Genomic DNA, 16,169 nt, shown 5'->3' with positions numbered 1-16,169 from the left:
AAGTCTGGCGCCTTCAATACTTTGCTAGACACACAGGACAGGCTGAGTTAAGTGGCTGCATGTATGACACTCAGACATGACAGCGGCGGTACATGAGTTTACATCCTTCACGTGGAATTCCCAGGACTCCTTTTCTGCGGCTGGCCCTCAGTGCTCGTAAAGGATAAATACACTCAGAGTGAAGAGTTGTGCAAATACATTTAAATAATTTGTTCGCGGAGCACCAGTGAGATAATCCTGAAGGATGATTATTCTGAAACTGGCACGTGGTCCAGTGTCACTGCTCGGTGCTGTGCGGGCCCCTCGTGCTGGCTTCCGCTATCTGTCTGGGCTCCAACCCGGCTGAGAGATGCCGGGTCCTCGCCACACATCTGGGAGCTGAGAACAGACCTTCCCGAGCGGGGAGGCAGGCTTTGTGCTGCTGGCAGGCCACTTCCATTTGTCCCACAGAATCACTGAGGACAGCCACCTTGCGAGGACTCAGTAGGGTGACCCACTGAAAGGGTTCAGCACAGTACCTGGCTCAGAATGAGCTCTCAGTCAGCGACAGCTATGGCTGCTTCCTATTTTAAAAGATCACTTTTCTGTACACAGAAGAACACTGTAAGTTGCACAGGGTGGACATTTATGTCCTCATTATTCAGATCAGGAAGTGAAGCCAGGCATAATATCTTCAATCCCATAAACCAGAGGTCACAAACTTTTTCAGCAGACGGCCAGTTGGTAAATATTTTTGGCTTTGTGGCCCATAAGGTCTCCAGTGCAAAAAGAGAGCCGCAGATGATATGTAAATGAAGGGGCGTGGCTTATTCTGATGCAACTTTATATACAAAAGGAGGCAGCAGGCTGGATTGGACCCCTGGGCTGTAGCTTCCCGACCCCTGGTCTGAGCCATGTTGGCAGCAGGCGGCTCATAGTTAAGTGCTCATTGGACGCTAGCTGGATCAGTAAAATAACAGATGAACGGACACATCCAGGTCTTAATCGTAGTGCTGAAATTGGCCCAAAGAGTCTCCCATTAATTAAATTAACAGTATTTAAAGCAGAATGAAATTTACTTCTCGAGTTTTACCTGCGAAAACAAATTTACTTTCGAGTGTGCCAGTGTAGATACTCTTTAAGGAAATCCTCTAACGGAAACTTTCAGCAGAGGAGGTAGACCTTTCTTAGAAAGTCTATAGAATATTTATAGACTTTTAAAAATACATATGTACAGCATCAATTCTGGCTTTAGCTCACAACTGATTGGTGGTAGAAAAGAGAAGAATCTGCCTCTATCTTAAAAGAGCATCATTTATTTTGTTCTGCCTTCTCGTCTTCCTCCTGGTCAGAGCAAAATACCCAGCATGGGCTGGAGGCAGAGAGTATTGTGTGTGGGTGGCGGTGGGGGGTGGGGCTCTTCCTCTGATCCCAGCTGGAGCCCACCCTCCCCTTCCTTCTTCTGCTGCCCTGTGCCTTCTGTGGTCCTGCCTTTCCCCATGGTTTCTTCACAGCCTCCAAGATGCAGGGGCAGTGAGGAACTCTTCATGCAGAGAAAGTCTCTGAGGATGTGACCAAAGTCCTCATACTTCAGTTACTCAGTCAAAATGGACCCTGTAAAGACTCTGAAATAACAGCAGAGTGTACTTGCAATGACCTGTACTATTTTATGGAATTTTAGAAACACAAGGAGGCAGCTGCTCCGTGAGCTGCGATAAACAGAAGAACACGGCTGGTGAAATAGGTCAAAATGAGCTGGACAACAGCGTCAAGGAGTCAGGACGTACTACCAGAAGATACTGCCAGTAATTTCCACGTGTGTGCTGGAAATGTGAGCCAAGACATTGCAGCAAAGGGCATCAAGTCATCCTTTTCCCCTATGGATGAAATATCAGAGGCCAGGGTTATGAGATAGATGTATGGCAATTGGAAAATCCAATAGTTGTCCCTCTGCATCTTGTATAAATAACTGGATGCTGAAAATGCAGTTGAACATGTGTGAGCTCAGGGATGATGCAGTTGTCAGATCAGAGCTAACTGGGCCATACAAAAGCCATGTGTGCATAAAGTGCATGAAAATACACCCAAAAGCAGTTGAAAGTTGAAAGTCACAAGCTTAGCAGATTGAAAGGCACGCACACTTCTTATCTCACAGCTTCTGTGGCTCGGGAGTCCAGGCACTCACAGAGGAGAGCTGTATCCTCTGCTTAGGGACATAGGGCTGCACTCAGGGTGTCAGGGAGGGTGGGGTTCTCATCAGAGGCTCAACTGGGGAAGGATCCACTGCCAAGTTCCCTGAGATTATTGGCGGAATCCATTTCTTTGAGAACCCGTGGGCTGCAATGGCAACTGCTTCTCCAAAGGTAGCAACAGAGAAACAAGATTCTCTATTCGGGGAGATTCAAGTGCATGAAAGTTCCTTCACGAGCATTTGCAGAAACCACTCATTTTCTGGCTACCCAAATCACACAGCATTATGGAGAAACATTATCTTCATATGTCTTTCCTCACTGGGAGATTGATGGCTAATGCGTGGGATTTGTCCCACGACATTTTTGGAGTCAGTAGTTGTGCGCCCTCCTAGGTAAAGAAGAATGTAGTAATCCGTATTCATCTTGACCCTTCACCCTGACCTCTAACCCTGACAAGACCTCACCTTCCCAGGAAGGTCCCATGTAGCCAGTATATGTAGCCAATAACAAGTCATCTGTCAGCCATCCCCAGAATAATTTTATGAAATAAAAATGAGGTCAGACAGGACAGCCCTGTGGCCAAGAGTATGGGCGTGGAGTTTATTCTATCCAATGAATGACTCACCGTCTGTAAGATCTGTGGGCAGCTCCCTTGACCTCTCTGTATCTTCTTCTTCATACAGTTCCTACAAGGACAAACAGAATGTTTTGAGGATCAGCAGAGGATCAGACACATGGTAAGTGTGCCAAGTTAGTGACCAGTGAATGCGGGTGGCAACCTTGCAGAAAGTTGCAGAAAAGCACAGGCTTATTGCCAAGAGCATGACCTTGATCCTCTCAGCCCCTGGATCTACTCTAATGAGAGCAACCCAGACTTCCTATTTCTCCCCGTGCCTAGTGGCTAGATATTAGGTTCCAAATTATTTGAAGAAAACGTAAAAGGTATTCATGCTCTTGAGACACCTGGATTATACCTACATAAAGGACTTTTACCTGGATAAAGGTATTGGCAAATAACTTCCACATACTATGATTCATAGAATGTACTGGAATAAAATATAGTACAATGCCATGCCTGTGGTGTGAACAAACTGTTGAGGGCACGTGAATAAGAGGGATCGGGAAAGACAGCCAAAAAGGGGTGGTTTTCTCCAAAGAGAAGGGACTCCCAGTGGTTGTCAAACTGTAACCCTCAGACTGGGAGCATCAGTCATTCCCTGGGAACTTGTTAAAATGCAGATTCTTGGGTCCCATGCCAGGTTTACTGAAACAGGAACTCTGGGATGTGTCCTAGCAGTCTGTTTGAACAGTCCCTCTGTGGGATGCTGACTTATCCTTAATATGAGAACTGCCCTCAACTAACAGGGCAGAGACAGATGGACAGAGAGTGTCAAATGTCACGTCGAGGCTTTGAGGGCATTAATGACCACTCAGGAGAAGAAACGCAGCAAACGGGAAAGGACCAGATTCTAGGGGAAGAGGGCTGGAGAAAGTGGGGACGGGGCAGTTAAGGAGGAGGCGATTGGAAGCAGGAGCATCGAAGCAAGGTCAGGAGGTGGGTGTGCACGACCCAAAACAAACAGCTGAAAGACCGAGAACCCAAGTTCCAGAGGTTACTGGTAACCGAGAGCGGCTGGGAGTGGTGAAGAACCAAGGCGGACGCACTGTGCTTTAAGGACTGTTTTCTTTGTTATCCAAAGGCTCACTGGTCCAGGACCCAAAGCAGAGAACGTGACGCAGGGTCCCTTTCCTACACCAGACTGACTCAGAGGGAAGTAAGAAGCCTGAGCATTGAGACCCCCAGCAAATGATCGTTTGGGCGTTCAGTGCAGATCAAGGCTTAAGATTTGAACTTTCAAAATGAGAAGTCCTCTGGAAAATCGAAGAAGGATGCCCCTGGAGACAACTGAGATCCCACTGCTGTCCCTGCTCAAATGCTGTCATCTGAGAGATGGAGGCTGCCCCGAGCTCTCCCCACAGCCCAGGCCGGATGCCGTCTGGCTCACAGCACACCCATCACCTGTTGACTGTTGCTTCTTGCACTCCACTCTCTTCTTCCGGGGGTTTAATCTCCTTCTACCTACTTTCAAAAATCTCATTCAGCAACACTGCGTGGATGGGAACCCCCCAACCTTTGTCTAAATGAAGTTCTAAGTTGCCTTTTCCCCCACCGCTCACTTCTCTGAAGATGCTCCTCCCACGACCCCCCTGCTCTGGTTCTGCTGGTGAGAAGCCTGCTTTCAATGTAAATGTTGTTCCTTGGTGGGTCCTATTGGCCGCTTCATGGTTGGTGTTCTGCAGGTTTCCCAAGATGAGTCTTAGGTAGATTTATTTTTCTTTATCCTGCTTGATGCTCATGGTGCTTCCTGAGTCTGAGAGTTCACTTGATCATCGAATTTAGTAAATGTTCAGTCATCGTTGATTCAGTTAAACAGCCTCTGCTCACCACTGCCTTTCTTCTCTGCATCTTCTCCTCTGTTTCTTCTCATTTTAGGTCTCAGTACATCATTGGTTCCTTTTCTCCCCAAGCTGCATCTTGAACAATTGCCTTAGATACGTCTTTCTGTTCACTAATGCTCTAGCCAAGCCTAATCCAGGTGTTGGACACATCAAATTAGGTTTTATAAAATTTCAATTACTGTATTTTTTTCTGTTTCTTTCTAGAAGTTCTATTTGGATTGTTTTCAAATATGTCTACTCTGGTTCATAATGGGATTTCAATTTCCTCCTGTGGCTTCCATGCTATTTTAATTATTCAAAATATTTTTATTTAAAGTTGTTGTTGGATTTTTCCATGATCTCAGTGTCTTAGGACCCATCATGTCCTCATGTGGTTTACAATTTTTATGGCACGGTCACCTGAATTTTTGTTTTCTTTTCGTTTCCTCCTGGGAAGCTGGAGATTGAGGAGGTCTTGTTACAGAGAATTTTGCATTTGTTTCTTGCTCACGTTCTCGGAATTTCACTGGTCCGGGGTCAGTTTTACATTAATTTATACCGTTGAGGGAAGTCCTGTGGCATGCGTGGAGTGAAAATTAGAGGCCATGCCCACAGCTTGTGCAGGCAGGCCTAGTTTTATAATTTCTCACAGGAGACTTTTTGTCCATCCATAGCCCAGGGCAGAAAAATGCATCGGGGTCACTCCCCTGTGCTGGGGATAGTCTTTTTAGTTCTATCACTGAAGGGTTCTGGCTTTGTGTAACCTCAAATTCTCCTCCTCCTGAGGCCACATCTCTTGACCTTATTTGGGCTTTCAAGCCCAACTCCTTGGAGCCTGTATCTAATCTGACATCCTTCTCAGCATTGGTGGCATCAGGTCGTGAGATCTGTGTTCTGACTTTAATTTCCCTTTTCATTTCTGACACCAAGGGGATTTTCTTCCTTCCTTCCTCCCTCTCTTCCTTCTTTTCCTCCTTCCTTCCTTCCTTCTTTCTTTTCTTCTTCCCTCCCTCTCTCCCTCCTTCCTTCCCTTCTCTCTCTCTTCATTGTCTTTCTTTTTCTTTTTTTTAAAATTCAGTTGTATATTTAAAGGTTTGGCTGCATCTGACATGCTACAGGAAACGGGAGGTAACAGACACTCACATTTATGGACATCTTAAATAAATAATCCTCAACACTCTTAAGTTTCTGTAACTATTTGAGGTTGTTGGCAACAATGACTTGAAGCAATTCTGTTCTATGTCTCTCTTTTGCTGTGACCAGGCTGAAATGATTCATCAGTGTTTTTCGTTGTTCTGCTCTCACTGCTTGCCACATGGCTCATATTTTTACAAATGAATTACTGTGCTATTAACGAAAAAGGCTATTAATGGCTTCTACAGGATGAGCAGGTGGCTAGGTATCAAAGGCAATTGCCTGTCAAAGAACCAGTCCCCTCCTCTCAAGCTGGAGTGGCCACCACAGACCTGGCTTGGTGTCAGGGAACATTTTATTTTCTATCTTCTCCCTCTTCTTTTTCCCTGTCCTCAACCTGAGCTGATGGATCTCAAAAGTAACTGTAATTCTATAGCACTTCCAAGTACATCCCATTGAAGAGTTCATTTCCCACTTGTATCAGTCAGGATAGGTTAGGTTATGCTGTCATAACAAACATCCCAAAAGGAATAGTCTAAAACATTAAGATTTCTTTCTTTCGCATCTCTATGACTTTTGTGGGGTGTGAAAAGTGTCACTCTTCACAGTCCAAAGCAAGGCACATGCCACTCGTAACCTCAAGGATGCAGGTACTAATCCCATCATATGTTAGTGAGAAGGACTGGAAATACTTGGTGGACAGAACTCATGGCTACCACAACTCTCCACGGCAGCCCTTGGCAAGTAACCACACCCTGACCTGCTCTGACCAGCTTGTGGCTGGGAAGGCCAAATACCATGTATTATACGCATCTTCCATAAACAGTGGCTGCTTGGCTTATCTGATACTGTGGAAAGCTGGACTCATTTTTCATATAGAGCAGAGATATTTCCTTCTCAGAACTATAAAGTCATATGATTTTATGTTTTATGGGTCACTTTAGTTGGATGTTCTGAGAAAGGATGTATCACTGTCCCTGCTTGGTATATGCTCAAACTAAGGCTAAGAGAAGGGGTGAAGTTAGGTGTTCCTCAGTTTGCCCAACTGTCAGATGGAACTCATCTCACCCACTTTGCCGGTTTCTTGTGAAAGAGATAGATAACAACATACATAGAACCCCTAGCATGTTGTATCAGCAAAACTGAATCTGCTTTCCAGTACAGAGATACAGGAGATTAGTGAGGGATGGATTGGCCAGGGACTTCTTTACCAATGAGGTGGGACTTCAGCTAAAGGCATTTCACTTGGTATAAAACAATGATTTAAAAATCAGCAGTGTAACTACTATATATAAAATAGATAAACAACAAGTTTCTACTCTGTAGCACAGGGAACTATATTCAATATCTTGCAGTAACCTATAATGAAAAAGAATATGAAAAGAATAGGAAAAGAAATATACGTATGTCTACGTATGACTGAAACATGATGCTGTACACCAGAAATAGACACCACATTGTAAACTGACTCTACTTCAATAAAATAAAATAAAATCAGCAACCGCAACAGCGAAAATATATCTGCCTGGCTCTTAAAAGGGCCTTACTTATTCCAAAGTAAAAAGTTAAAAAAAAAATAGCATTACTCTGTGTGGAGCTCTGTTCTAAGCATCTTACAAATATTCACTCATTTGATCTATGTGATAACTGTGTAAGTACCACTACTGTTGTGATTTTATAGACAGCGAAAGTGGGGCACTGAGAGGTTAAACTATGGGCTCAAGGTCACACAGGGATGGAACTGGGATTCGAACGCAGTCAGTCTGGCTCCAGAATCCCTGCTCTTAGCCAGTAGAGTTCCCTTGCGTTTCGTAATGCAGCAAATATAGTCTGTTTGGAACAGCAACGCGTCTCGAAGAATCTGTCATTTCTACTCCCCAGAAGCAGTAAGGAGTGTGCGGCGCCCCTCCCAAAGCCGGAGGTGGCCCGCTCTTGCCTCTCGCTGACAGTGGAAGGCGTGGCCGGGGCACGCCGTGTTCCTGGCGGCTGGTGAGCCGGAGAGCAGCCCTGTTGCTGTAAAACCCATATGTCACTTTTCTTTTAACATCTGAGTTTCCACAAGTTCTCATCTACAGATGGCTATGAAATTTACAGACCTTTTTTTAGTACCTATTAAGTATTTTATGCAACCTTTAATACCTTGTATCACAATTGGATCAAACATGCTGCAGTCCCATTTGTTGGTTTAGCAGACTAAGTACAGTGTAACAACAGTGCTGGAATTTTAATTTATTTCACCATGTAGACAGGGCCTCTTCCTCCCTTTAACTCTACAAATGCTACAGAGACCTTTCCAAGATGCTATTTTGATGTACTCCACTGTCAAGTCAATGCAATATTAAAGTAATTATGAATGATCTAGACAGTGTCCCAGCCTCAGTCTGGTCTTTGTCAAAGGCAAGGGGCTCTTTGTTCAGTTCCTTGTGCATTTGATTTTGGGTCTGAGATCATTTCTCATTGGTGCTATGTACGTGTTTTGTCCAGTGATTGGAGAATTACACTATCTAAACAACAACTTTTCCAAATCCCATAGAAACCAAGGGGTGCTGAGTGAGCTAAATGGCCCAGGTAGGGAAGCCTTTCAGTGAGAATTTCTATCTACGGAGATCACTAAATAAGTAGCCGGTGACATTCCTTTATTTGCATAAGCAGTTAACCCCAATCCAGGTGATTATTTCAAAATAAATTAAAAGTGAAAGAAATTTATGAGCAGAGAGCTAGAGCGTTTCTACCTCTGCTGGAAATAAAATATAAAATAAGTAAAACACAGCCTCCCCCTGCAAGTAAAACAGAATTCAGAAAGCTCCTCCTTGGTGGTGGGGGTGGAAGGGAGGGGGTAGAGCTCAGTGGCAGAGCACCTGCTTGGCGAGCACGAGGTCCTGGGTTCAATCCCCAGTGTCTCCATCAAGTGGGGAAAAAAAGAAAAAAGAAAGAAAGAAGAAAGCAAGCTCCTCCTTCATTGGCCCACTACCCATTAATTTTAACTAGATCACAAGTCTCTCCTGTTACCAGCCAGTGGTTGAGAGGTTAATGGAATCAGGGAGGGGGAGCTGATGAGTGATTCTTGCATGAATAATAATTCCTGAGTGGGAGCGAGGTGTCCCACCTCCCTCCCCATTTCAAGGTACTTCAGGCTCAACTGAATATAAAAATTAGACAGTGTTCTTTCTGTTTCATACATCACCCAGCAGAACACAGCTGGCTGTTGGCTCCGGGGCAAACACATTTGAATAGACAAAAAAAGCAGGCCGTGTTGGGGTAGCTTGACTGAACTACCCTTCAACCTGGATTTTTTCTTATTCATTCATTTATTCATTCATCTATTTATGTGACAAGTTAGGAGGCCTTTGAAAAGTTCCCCAAATTACCAGAATATCCCTTCTTTTAATAAGGATGAGTTCTCCCCCGAAATCTTGTTTTATCATCTACCGATGCAATCACCAGCATCATCATCTCACCTGCTATGAATCTCAAAGTGAAGAGGGTGTTCTGAGGCTCCAGATTTCAGAAGGCTTAAAAGCAACATGCTGCCAATCTAGACTTACTCTCTGGCCCTCCTCACTCTTCCCTCCCAACATTTGGGAATCAGCATTGCTTTACAGGTCTAATGCCAATTCATAACGTTATAATCTCCTGTAAGTCCTATGAAAAGTGTCCCCTGGGATAGCCACCCCCACCTCTTAGGGTTGTGGGGAGCTCCCCTGCTCATTCTGCCACCAAGCTGAAGATTTTGCTGACTTATCATGGTTCATAAAGCAAACAATGGAATCAGGAGAAGCAGAGGCATATGGGAGAAGAAAGAGAGCCTTTGGAACTGGAATTTCATTGTCCCTGCCTTTTTTTTTTTCCTGTCGCCAGGATGAATAAAGAACAAACCTCCTGTTTTAACGAATTACAATAATACAACCCAATGGAAAAGAAAAGAGTTTACCAATCCTGCTTCTAGGACTGCAGGGGAGACCGCCAGTGGTTTGGTCTTAAAGATGTAACCAGAGTTGTATTAAAGAGATGAAAGAAATAACAGGGGGACACACCCTACCAATACAACAACGAAACTATTATTTTCCCCAACTGTGATCAAATTGGCACCAGTCTTATGAAAAGCTGTATTTAATAATGACATCTGATGCTTCAGAGCACGTGAACAATTGCTGAAACACGTAAGAGAGAGAGACATTGTAGGTTCCTCCCACAAAGAGAAGAATGCTGTAAGAATTACATAATTAGATTTAGATATACATTAAGATTATAATTTTGAGTTTTACAGAGACCAACTTGTTCCTTTTTAAAAATAATCTGTGCATGGTTTGTAAAGCCCACATGCTCCTGTACTTTCAATGTTGCCTTATATTAGAAGCATTTATTCACTTATTTGCTTTGGGGTTTGCATGTACATATGCACACATACACTTTAATGGATACTTTGCACAAAAATGACAGTATCTGCAGAAAAACACATAAAGTTTTGATAAAGTTACCAGCATAACAAAATCCACTTTTACTGCCTCCTTTTCCCCCCAACTTTTTCAACTTTACTCTTATATAAGCCAACTTTGACACCTCAAAATAAGGAAGAGAGATCTTTTATGGCCAATGAGTATTTGATTATGTAACTACTCTGCTACTCTGGTCCAGGCAGTTGATCTAAAAGCCTAAAATTTGTGAATGTGATCATGAATGCGTTTCTGTATGACATGGAAGTGTACGGATTTGGCCCAGAGGATATGTGACAAATGAAAACAAGAGTGTCAATCTACAGCAGTTGATAACTAAGCCCTGGACACGAAAGAGTTTTAACCAAATGGGGGATGGTATAAGGTGTTAGTAGCATGGAGGTTTTGAGAACTAGAAAGTGGCCAAGGGAGTGACCCAAGAGAATGGAATTTTAAGAACTAGAAATTCATTTAAAGAACTAGAAAGTGCCCAGGAGAGTGGCAGGGAGTCTGTGGACTCCTAAGAAGACAACCTCTGTACAGCTGAGGGATGGGTATCTACTCAGTGCTGGCTTTTGAAGATGGAGAGGATGTGTCCTTGAGAAGTCCGCTGACTGTAGCAATTCTCAACGTGGAGAATAACAAACATGACACTCCCAAGACTGCACATGCTTCTGCCCATCCCAGAGATGCCATTATTCTCCAGGGGAATGTGTCCCCAGACAGCAAAATCCCCAGGGACTTTGTCAGATGGAGTCAGAATCACAGACTCTCCTGGTTAAGAAGCCAAGGGGTCTGGGAGCCCAGGCCTTTGGGATAGTCAGCGCCATGAGGATCCCTTGTTTATCGACGTTCACAGCCACTCTCCAGACCTTTGACTTCCATCCACTCCTCCTCTGCTGCCAATGCCTGCCCTGCCTTCGCCTTCCATCCTCGCCCTCCAAACTCTCCACTCCACTCACTCTGTCTTCCTGAACCCCACCCTTCTTCAGCCCAGGCTCACAGACCACCCGCTCTCTGGCTCTCAGGTCTGAGCTGAGGCCTTTTCTTCACATTCTGCGCACACCCCGGGTCTCTCTCTGTGTATACTCACACCTCCTGGAATGAATTTGTTTATTTACTTGCTGATGTTCCCATTATATTCTGAGTTTTGTAAGGTCAGGGTCCGTGTTTGCTTTTGAAATCTGCCTTTTAATAGGGTCCAGTGCAAAATAAACACCCACTAAATACTTGTTAAAATCAACTAAAGTTCCAAAACAGGATTTTTAATGATTTATTCAAAATGACATTTTTTTCCCTTATTCTATAAAAACATCCTTTAATTACAAATGCCAAGTGTAAGTTTTGACAAATTGTAAAATGACAATTTAAAAAGATACAGCAGGGGCGGGAAGGTATCGCTCATGGTGGAGTGTGTGCTTAGCAGGCACAAGGTCCTGAGTTCAATCCCCAGTGTCCCCATTAAAAATAAATAAATAAAGAAACCTAATTACGTCCTCCCTCAAAAAAAAAAAAAAAAAAAAGACACAGCAAAGGAGAGAGGGATAAACTTTAATTATGCAGTGATGTTAACAAGTAAGATTTGGCATCTAGGGACTATCATAACGATGAGATATAAATTACAGTCAAAGCTACACTTACAAATGGAACATAACTGACTACCAACAAAATATTCACGTGAACATTAGGGGAAGTTTGGATGGACGCAGCTGAATTGGAAACTCTGCCTTTGGACACATTTGATTTGGCAGGAAATTCCTTGTTTAGACAGGGGCACTCCTGGCTGTGCCCTGCATCCCCAAAGTCACAAGAAACCAAGGCGGAGGAAGATTGCTGGAGTTTCTGTGGTCCTCCGTCTTTCCCTTCTCTCTCTGGCTAGTTTAGCCTGAACAACATGATTTTCTCCCCTCTGTACGTTGTGTTTGGTAGAGCTTCAGAGCTAGCAGAGCAAACTGACTAGTACATCCCGGATTCCCAAGAAAACTCGTGATGTAGGTACTGTTGCCTCTCCCACATCCCTGATGAGTCTGCAGTTCAGTTGAGGTTAAATGACTTGCCCAACAAGCAAATAAAGAATAAACAGTGGAACCTAAATCTTCTTATGCCAAAACCTAGCTCCAGCATAACCACAAAACTTCCTTACTGTAGGAGCCTAGTTCTACTGAACAGTGAACGCATGACAGAATGCAAGCTTTAATTTCCTAAAGCGATTACAACTCTACGGTGTAACCAGCTGATGAATAGACTTTAGCCTAGCGGTCTTAAAGGTCTTAAAGATGGTGTCAGAATCAGATCGCATCAATCCATATCATATTTAAGTCCAACAAGCTTAACCAATGAACTTTATAGTTCAGAGATGTATTTACAAGCAGATTCTTCTTCCTCTGAATGACTCCATCTGTACAAAAAGTTAGACAAGGAAGAGAAGAAAACAGTCACTTGAATGTCACTTTCTGGCTCCCCAGATCCATGAGGGCAGAATGGGGAGGAATCACGGCCATGGAAAGGAACTGGGAATCACTGTGGCCTGCTCTCCCGAGCAGGAAAGTGTGCCAGTGGAGGGCACAGAAGGATGTAGACTTTCTCTGAAATCTGATGTGTCCCAAAGAATTGGATTTTTTTCTTTTCCAGCAGGGGAGGGGCAATGCTTTTATCAGCAGGTGGCAGCCATGCAGTATCAGCACATGGGCTGGGTAAGGGTCCCGTTGGCATTTGCTGCTCTCTGTATGTAGGGCCAGCCGGCTGGGGTGCTGACACCTTTCAAAAGCTGCGGGGCATTCAAAGCAGAACTGCACAGACATGAGTAACTCACCTACCCTTTACGTATACACAGCTGGCCTTGTAAGTATGCACAGCTAACCAGTGCACACTTACAGTGAATCAGTCTTAAAGAGGGTGTCAGAATCAGATCACATCACTCCGTATTCTATTTAAGTCCAATAAGCTTAACCAAGTAAAGGGACAATCCCATTACCCAGGTCACAGTGTTATTTCAAGGAGGGTCCAGGGTCTCTGAAAGAGTTTTGTTTCGGAGAGCTCCATCAGTACAGGTGCACGTAAACACACACCTAGCCTTAGGTTCTGCACAACAGGGGTGTCCGCTCTGCATAGCTACCACTTCTTTTTAATGCCTATCTTTTTTCCCTCTGTCAGCCTCCTCATTCCCTAGACACTTGCTTTCTTATTTGAATGCTTCATCTCTACAAGCATATTATTGTCACAACTTCAGACACAAATTTTGTATCAGACTATTTCTAATTTCAATGAAGCTTTAAAAAAAATCCATACTCATATTTTTAATTGCCTTAGCTTTTTAAACGAAAACCTCCTTGCACGCATCCTATTTTACATGAGTCTCTCATTTCTGAGGCAATGTCTCTAAAATGCTCATAACACATGGGCAGGGGACCCCCCCGCGAGCAGACAGGTTGAGAATAAGATGAGCTGGGTTAAGTCTCTGCCCCTCGAATTACATCTCAGGGAAACACTGATTCCACATTTTTTTAAACATTTTTTATTGATTTATAATAATTTTATAATATTGTGTCAATTTCCAGTGTAGAGCCCAATTTTTCAATTATACATGAACATGATCCGCTTCCCATTCAGTTCATATATTTATATATTGAAAAACACTTATCAATATAGAAAAGATTTCTGTGTTGGTAAAGTGACACGTTAGGTCCGTCGCTTTTCCCCCTTCTTTGCTTTGAGGTGTACATGATTGCTCTTGGTGGTGGCATGGGAGGTAGTCAGCATTCTGAGGCAGGGGGCTGTGGCACACGGTTATTTACTTCGCTCATGTTAAAAGGGTCTGGAGGGACAGATGGACAGTGTATAAAAGACCGAACCTCACCAGCAATGCTGAACATGAGCTGCTAGGGATGGGAGAGGGAAGATGCTCTTTCCCTCTCTACCAGCATTGCTGGTGAGGTTCGGTCTTTTATACACTGTCCGTCTGGGAAGCGGGTCAAGTTCAATTGCCATAAAAATATGGACTGAGTGAGCATGAAGACATTGACCTCATGATGCCCCTGGCTCAATAACTGTTCATGTTTTGAGGACTTTTTATATGCCTGTGACTGACTGACTTAATCTCAGAACAGCAGATATATGAGAGTCTGAGTTTTAGACAATATGAATAAATCTAATATATGAATCTCAAGAAATGATTTAGTCTGAATATCTCATAGATTAATACATGTTTTAACTATGTTAGTTGATTGATCCTAAATCTACTACGTTTAATACATATCTTCAACTGTATCATTTGATGGATCGCCTGTATCAGTTGATAGATCGTCATTTTTTAAGAACAGGTGTACCAGGGAATACCACCAACTTTTGATGTGTTTATTCTACAGGACAAACCAGGTCCTACTCACAACGTTCCTGAGGCACCTCTCTCCAAAACATGACAGAGGTCACGGTGAGCCTTGGGCTAATCATGGCTGCTCATACATCCCTCATGCAAAATAGTCTGTGCTTTGTCCTGGCCTTAGTATCTTAACAGCCCCAAAGTCCACCCGGGGTTCTGAGATCTGTTTAGGAAATACCAGGTGTTCAGAGTCAAGGTGAAGGAAGACACTCTCTCTACCCACAGAGGAGATCAGTCATCAGCTGTCTTTTCAAGTTCACTAGACGTTCTCATCAGTTCATGCAAATCCTTAGAGGCCAGTATCCCTACTGTAAGGTGACTTCATGATTTACTCTCCTTTTCTCAACGCAAATATGCTGGCCTTTAAGGTCAAAAAGGGCTGAGTTTGTGCCTCAACAAAGCCATGTATTGGATATAGAATCTTGGAAAGTCATTTAATCTCTATAAACCGTAGTTTCCTTAGACGTAAAATGAAGCTAATGATAAAAGTTACCCTGTAGACAGAGGATTAAATAAGTGTGCTTATTACAGTGTCTGGACAAATACAAATGTTAGCTATTATAATTATTTGGTAGTTCAATTATCCAAACCCTACCCGGCTTCTCTACAGGGGTAGAGCTTCCGTCTTCCTTGGTGGTAGCACTGTAATCCTCTTCTAAGATTATTTGAAAAAGTGAACATGAATAGGTAAGCTCATATTATTTACAGATTTCAACTAGAATATTCTTCCTTCCTTTTTACTCATCCCACTTTTTTGCTTGCATATTAGGTTCCAAAATTTTGTCCTTTGGGGTTGAATTTTACCATGCATGATCTCAGCTAAAAGGTGATTTTTTTTTAATAATGTTGAAGCACAGTCACTCTGTCTACTTTTGAATTAGAAGCAGATGAAAGTAACTTATTTTACTTTTCTGCCTGAAAGAAAGGTAGGGCTGTTTCTGTGCCCAGATAATTCACTAATAACTGAAAGTATCCAAGTATCTCATCTTCACTCAGGAAGTCTCCTGGCTAATTATGAAAATATTAATTAAGTTAGGGGCAATTGAGAAAAGTTACTTTTGAACCTGCTCAGCGTGAGCTGGTATTAAGTTACTACTGTATTTGGGTGGAGTCAGGTTTCCGAAACATCTGGGAACGGATTCCCACTGAACATAACTACGGCTTCATGGTCCTCTTTCCCTAGGGAATGAGATCAGTATTCTACTGTGAAGTTCAGTTTGTCATTCAAATACATGCCAAAACCCCTCCAGAATACACTGATTCGGGGTTCTGGAGATCGTCCGTTTGCCCCTCCAGACCCACTGTCCTGCACTGTACCCAGGGAGGCTGACCTATGACAGCATCCTTGGGTTCATTTCCCCAACAGCTTCTAGCTGATCTCAGCCAGTGGGCTTAGAGGGTGAGAAAAAGGTGAAGTTGAGACATATTCCCTTCTCCCCTCGTGCTTGGTTGCTGTGGGCTGGCCCACTTCTCTACCAAGTGCCCCTGTCCTGCTCCTGTTCCCACACCTCTACTGCCTGTGGTCCTGGGCAGTCTCTCCCCGACCTCTTCCATCCTCCTGCCCCTTAAGGCCCAGGATGGTAATGACTTCCCGATGTGACTAGCTCAGGGCTA

General features: G+C 43.6%; 1 long non-coding RNA gene across 1 annotated transcript in view; it reads right to left on the bottom strand.

The window, feature by feature from the left end:
* Positions 1 to 2,137: 2,137 nt before the first annotated feature.
* LOC135318584 (uncharacterized) overlaps positions 2,138 to 16,169 on the bottom strand; it is a 368,934-nt gene continuing 354,902 nt past the window's right edge. Inside the window, exons 5-6 of the long non-coding RNA XR_010376750.1 lie at positions 2,797 to 2,857; positions 2,138 to 2,559 (exon numbers count right to left, since the gene is read on the bottom strand). This is a non-coding gene — a long non-coding RNA (uncharacterized LOC135318584). The remainder of the gene's footprint in view (positions 2,560 to 2,796; positions 2,858 to 16,169) is intronic.

Source organism: Camelus dromedarius, chromosome 19 (genome assembly GCF_036321535.1).
Source record: "Camelus dromedarius isolate mCamDro1 chromosome 19, mCamDro1.pat, whole genome shotgun sequence".
NCBI lineage: Eukaryota > Metazoa > Chordata > Mammalia > Artiodactyla > Camelidae > Camelus > Camelus dromedarius.
Note: the sequence above shows the minus strand (reverse complement) of the source record. Positions and strands in the feature narration are given on the sequence as shown.